Source organism: Nipponia nippon, unplaced genomic scaffold (genome assembly GCF_047370975.1).
Source record: "Nipponia nippon isolate SJK-2023a ecotype South Korea unplaced genomic scaffold, ASM4737097v1 scaffold_9, whole genome shotgun sequence".
Classification (NCBI taxonomy): domain Eukaryota; kingdom Metazoa; phylum Chordata; class Aves; order Pelecaniformes; family Threskiornithidae; genus Nipponia; species Nipponia nippon.
Genome location: NW_028262413.1, coordinates 25,559,386 through 25,565,385, shown reverse-complemented (window position 1 = coordinate 25,565,385; position 6,000 = coordinate 25,559,386). Strand labels below are relative to the sequence as shown.

General features: G+C 52.8%; 2 non-coding genes across 2 annotated transcripts; one reads left to right on the top strand and one right to left on the bottom strand.

Moving 5' to 3' along the window:
• On the bottom strand, positions 1-82 carry TRNAS-AGA (transfer RNA serine (anticodon AGA)). The gene has a single exon. It is a non-coding gene; the product is annotated as a tRNA-Ser (tRNA).
• A 5,230-nt stretch (positions 83-5,312) lies between these two features.
• On the top strand, positions 5,313-5,384 carry TRNAQ-CUG (transfer RNA glutamine (anticodon CUG)). Its single transcript has one exon. It is a non-coding gene; the product is annotated as a tRNA-Gln (tRNA).
• Positions 5,385-6,000: the final 616 nt, after the last annotated feature.

Genomic DNA, 6,000 nt, shown 5'->3' with positions numbered 1-6,000 from the left:
CGTAGCTGGCAGGATTCGAACCTGCGCGGGGAAACCCCAATGGATTTCTAGTCCATCGCCTTCACCACTCGGCCACAACTACCTGCTCCAGCCCTCTCTGACCTGCTGATCACAGGCCCTCTGCAATGACGCCTGCCTCCCTGGCAGTTTCAAGGCCAGGCCTCATGCGAAGCCCTGCGGTTCAGACCTCCACTGAGCATGACGGGCACCTGGTGCCAGGCTTCCAGAGCCCTTGAGAGGCTACAGCTGCAGCTCCCAGCGCCTTGTCCACAGCCGGGCACCTGGGATATCCTGCCACGGGGGATGTTTTCACTCCCAAGACGGCATCTCATCTGCTCCCAGGGAAGAAATGGAGGCTGCTGTGTGGAGGCAACCAGGGATGGCCGTGACTGTGGGGTGGGCTATTAGACCCCGCTTTGCTTCTCAGATTTATCTGAGGGGGACTCCAAGCCTGCTGTGAGCCCTAGGGTGGAGACGCTCCTGCAGGGAAGATGGTGACCTCCTGGCAACACCTCCAGCCTCTTGGGGACGTAAGGTGGTGTCAACCCTTGAACAAAACCCACAACTGCCGTGCAGGTTGTTGGTGTGCAGAGGGAACGGTTTGCAAGAGTGGGACAGATCTATGGAAAGGGCAAGGTGGAGCCTGGCTGAGGAAAAGTGTGGACGGGAAAGGGAGAATAAATGGGAGGTGTGGATGACTTAAAGGGAGACAGGAGAGACTTTGTTTTGGTGGAATAGGAGTGTCTAGGTCTTTTTCCAGCTCCGACCAGCATTGTCCAATTCCTGAACATGGACTAAAATACCAAGCGGCCTGCAAAACTGATCATTTCCATCACTAGATGAAAGTAGCTCCTATTTCCTTTTGGCTCTGGAGCAGGACCTACTGGGAAATGGCGTTGAGTAGTTGGTACGGAGGTAGTACATGTGGCAGTGCGTGTCTGCACGCAGAGCAAGGGTAGGAGGTGGTTGCAGTGGAGAGGCTGAGCATGAGGAGTGACTTGAGGAAGTGGGGGCGGGTGGTGCTGGAAGGAGGAGGTCAGCCAATGTGTGAAGTGGAGGGGCAGGAGGCAGGCCAGGCTCTGATCTGGAGGAGCAGGAGGCAGCGCTGCCCACAGGTGCGTTGGTGGAATAGTGCTGAGCGGAGCTGCCTTCCAAGCAGTTGATCCGGTTTCTATTCCTGGCCAATGCTGGCAAACGTCTCTTCAGCCTGGCTCCAGGGTGCCCTATAGCTTCCGCAGGTAGCCTCTCCTGCTGAAATACCACCCAGCTTTCCCCTGAGGGTTCAAGCCATTCCCCTCGCCTCCCTGTAGCCTTGAGACCAACTGCAGGCTTTCTGCCTGCAGGGAGGGCTGCAGGCTGGGCTTCGGACTGCGGTGCTGATACAGGAGCCAGGAGAGAGGCATTTTAGTCCTGGAACTGGTGGTGCTGCTAGCTGCAACTGGCAGGAAAAGCATGCTGCTGGGGCAGGGTACAAATGAAGATCAATAATGCCTAGGTAGTCATCCAGGCACAGACTGTGCTTCATGAGGCCACCTATGCAATTTTGGAGTGCGGTGGGAGGAGGCGTGTTCTTTACGTAATGGCTCAAAGGCCTGCCTGTCTGATCTGAAGTCACCCTGGAGACGCTTGAGCTACCCCGTCCAGGCTCCGGCATTGCAGAGACATCCTGAAGGTTACTGGAACTGGGTTTAATGATATTCCTGGTAACTAAGAGGTTACCAGGTGCCCTCATTTTCTTCGCAGCTTATGGCCTGTGGGCCGAGGGAAACACAAGGAGCCTCTCTCAACAAGACTTTCTACCTGAAGGGGACAAAGCTTCCTAAGCCTCCGATTCCAAGGTTGCTTAAAGAAAAAAACAACGTTCTTTGCTGTGCTCTCAGGGTTGTATGAGGGGGTTGTGTTAGCACAGTATTTACAGACTCGCACTCTGTCGTCAGCAATGCTACAAGTAGGTGGAACTACAAAGAGGGGGATCGTGGCTGCGCTTGCTCCGTTCCCTACTGAAATGCCCACCCTAACCCCACCTTGCAGTCACACTGCCTACGTCCAGACCTGAAAACCAGCGCTTTCCTCCTTTCCACTCCGTACCCATCCCCTGAGTTTATTTCCACAGCACCAATGAAAGAGCGAATTGCAATGGCTGTTTTTCATATGAAGATTGCGAACAACAATTGAGAGGACCTATCAAAAGGTCTGTATTAACATTCACATGTTGTAATGAAGGAGGAAACATCATAGAAGAAGTCAGTGAAGGTGCCATTCTGTAGTTCCTCCATAAAAAACCTCTCAGAGGAAGGGGTATAATTGCTAACTGCCTCCATGGGGTGGTAGCCGAAGTACAGTAATGACTTTGCTACAGAACACAAATACCAGATAATGCCCAAGGTCAGTGTCTTAATAATAAGTCTCCAAAGCAAAACATCACCAGTCACTGCAGAACACAGCAAACTGCAAAAACCAACACCAATCTTTAACATGTACTGCAAAAACAAGAGCATGGCGCAGATCAAGTAGACTAATACAGAGAACAGATGAATCAAAATTATGACCGGCAACTGTTAACAGATACAAATTCCTTAATACACTCTGGTTAATGCGTTATTATCTCAAACCCTTCACGCCCCACGTTGGGCGCCAAAAAGGACTGTCGTGGTTTAACCCCAGCTGACAACTGAGCACCACACAGCTGCTCGCTCACTCCCCCCACCCCAGTGGGATGGGGGAGAGAATTGGAAGAGTGAAAGTCAGAAAGCTCGTGGGTTGAGATAAGAACAGTTTAATAATTGAAGTAAAATGAAATAGAGGAGGAGGAGTAATAATAATAACAATAACAATAACAATAACAATAACAATAATAATAATAATAATAATAATAATACAATAATAATATACAAAGCAAGTGATACATGATACAATTGCTCAGCACCCACCGACTGATGCCCAGCCTGTCCCCGAGCAGCGATCGCTGCCCCATGGCCAACTCCCCCCTGTTTATATACTGAGCATGGTGTCATATGGTATGGAATAGCCCTTTGGCCACTCTGGGTCAGCTGTCCTGGCTGTGCCCCCTCCCAGCTTCTTGTGCACTGGGCAGAGCATGGGAAGCTAAAAAGTCCTTGACTAGTGTAAGCACTACTTAGCAACAACTAAAACGTCACTCTGTTACCAACATTATTCTCATCCTAAATCCAAAACACAGCACTATATCAGCTACTAGGAAGAAAAAAATCAACTCTATCCCAGCCAGAACCAGGACACCCCATTCTGCTCGCCCTGCTGGCAATCCCAGCCCCCCAAGAGCAGTCCCTAACTCCAGTACCCTCCCTCCATCAGCAGAAGGTTTCCTGGAGGAAAGCGAGGTTTATATATGTCTACAATACAGTTGTGTCGACCAATAAAATAAAAACTCATGTTAAGGGGTGGCTTAATCAGTTGCTATTGCTTGTGAAATCAGTATTTGCTTCTCCCGGGCGGCTGGTGTGGACACTTGGTCACGGGGATGTTAACGTTCATTGTTCTAAACTTATGTCCTTGCGTGTGGTGTGGTTTTATACTAGATTCAGGTCAACTGCTGTTCTGGCTATGGTTATATACCTGGGGTTTTTTTGAAAGGTAAATCTGTTCTTTTGGTGTCTGTATGTAGCCACCATGACAGCAGCTCAGCCTACAGAGATGGAGCGGACTCAGGCTTACCTCGTTCCTCGAGGAAAGGGAGGCAAGAGAGGAGGATGCCTGGAGCAGCACAGGCTTTTGTGCTGTGTCCCAGAGCCCTGGGGGCGGGTGGGGGGGGTCACAGTCATTCCTTGCTCATGAAGCATCTAAACATCTAGTAGTTTCTGCTTGCTGAGGCCTCACTGGTGATGAAGCCCTTGCCTCTTTCATGTGAAATTTTGTACTCCCTTTTCATACCATCGAACACCTGCACTGGCCGAAACAACCCACTGGCCCAGAATCCGTTCTCCTCAAGTGCTGGGTGAGCCTGGGCAGAGCCCCAGGAACAGTCTCCATTGCTTGGAGAAATGCTATCTCCGTCCCAGAACAGCCATCCCTCCTCTGCAGTGGCACAGCATCTGCATGGGAAAGGGCTGTCCCTTTCCCTGTGCTCAAGTCCCTGGAGGGGGTGGGTCCCTCCACCTCTTTGTGAGACCTTCAGAGATAGGACCCTGCTCTTGCTGCTCCCAGACACTCCTCTCACGCTGCTCGGTCCTGCAGATCCCAGGGGTGGACAAGGAAAGCCAAAGTCCTGCGGGTTCAGAAGTACCGGATGCCAGCCCAGTGCTTCGGGCAGTCCAAAGGTACTAGGAGGCTGCGTCCTCAGTGTCCCTGGGCTAAGCCTGAGATCCGGTAGAGCGTCCCTGCACGTGTTTCCTCCTGTCTGACTGCTGGGAGCAAGGGCCCTGCTCTCAACACACAGGCTCAGATTTGCCTTGGCACAAGGAGGATAGCACCAGTGCAGCTTTACCCCACTGTGTGCACGAAGCCTTCTTGGGCAGGCGGTGTGGCGGTCCCAGGGCATGAGGGAAAGCTCCCTCAGGCTCACAGTGAAATGCGCCTGAGTCTGGAGCAGCCTCGGGAGAGAAAACGGCATTCTCACTGAGGGAGAGGCCGCTTTGGGCAGAAGGGGACAGCGTGTCCTGGAAGAAAGGACCGGGGTTTGAAGTCAGCCAGGACTATCCTAGCAGAGGAAGGCAGTCCAGCTTGTGCAACCCATAGCAAGCTGCTTTGGGTCCTTCTGCCAGCTCTCCCCTCTGTTGAACCTCATCCGCTGCCCTCTCTCTTGGTCCCCTCGATCGGCAAGGTCAGGAGGTCAGCTAGGACTGCAGCCAAGGGTAAGGGTATGTGGTTAATGGCTGCTTAGCATGAGCTACAAGGTGAGAAACAGGAGAGGCAACAACTTACACAGGCAGACTGACAGGCTGTCCAACACGGAGGTGAAAGGAGGCAGCAGCAGAGACCGCAGGTGGAAGCATCGACCCAGCGATCGCTGGGCCATGCACGTACTCTGTGAGGTGCAATGTTGAAGAGGTTCTGCTGGAAACTTCGTAACCAGGTGTAATTAGGCAAAAGCAAGATTGTCACAGGTTGCCAGCCTGGGTCTTGTAAGAGAGGGCATGCCAGGCTTGCGCAAAGAGCTCCCTTGAAAGGCCCTGTGAGTAGAGAGTGCCCGGTGGGCCTGGAGGAATGCTGGACTTGGTGATGGCCAGGGGGGGTGGAGAAACTGCCAGGCTCAGCCAGGACCATACGGCTTTGCGAGGGTGGCCACAGGGGAAAGGGAGCTCCCCTCCCCGCCCCCCCCCCCACCCAAGCCAGGAGGTCCCATGGTGTAATGGTGAGCACTCTGGACTCTGAATCCAGCGATCTGAGTTCAAATCTCAGTGGGACCTCAAGCTTTTGGCTCCTGCAGGGCTTTCCTCAGCATGCCTGCCGCGCTGTTGGGTCCCTTATTTAACGCACTCTCATCATCCTTCCTTTCCTGTGCTCCCAGCCGTGGGACTGACATCAGCGCCCCTTCTCCTGCCCTGTGCCCACCACCCCTCTGCAGCTTTCCTCAGCGCTGACCCCTGCCCCCTCCCTGCATCCATGGGTTGATGGCTGCTCCTGAATGAGAAGATCCAGCAGACCCTCAGCAAATCACACCACAGCTGAGGTGGGGATGATGCAGTCCAAGCCCAGCTCAAAGCACGGTCAAGTGCAGGAGGTTTTCCATGGCTTTGTCTGCTGGGATGTTGGACATCTCCAAAGGTGCAGAATCTACAGCTTCCCTGGGCAACCGTTTCCCATATTTGGCCACCCTCACGGCGTTATTGTCTGTGACATTACTTGTATTTCCACCCCTGTCCATTGCTTCTTGCTCCCTCCATTTCTCTGACGCTTTTCTGTCTCCCTTTTGCCTGCTTACTTATTTTTTGATACTCTGATATCACTTCAGGGAGCTTCCCCCACAACTGGCAGTGCTCCGTGCTTGGCGATACAGTTGATGCCATTGGAGACGGCTGATTC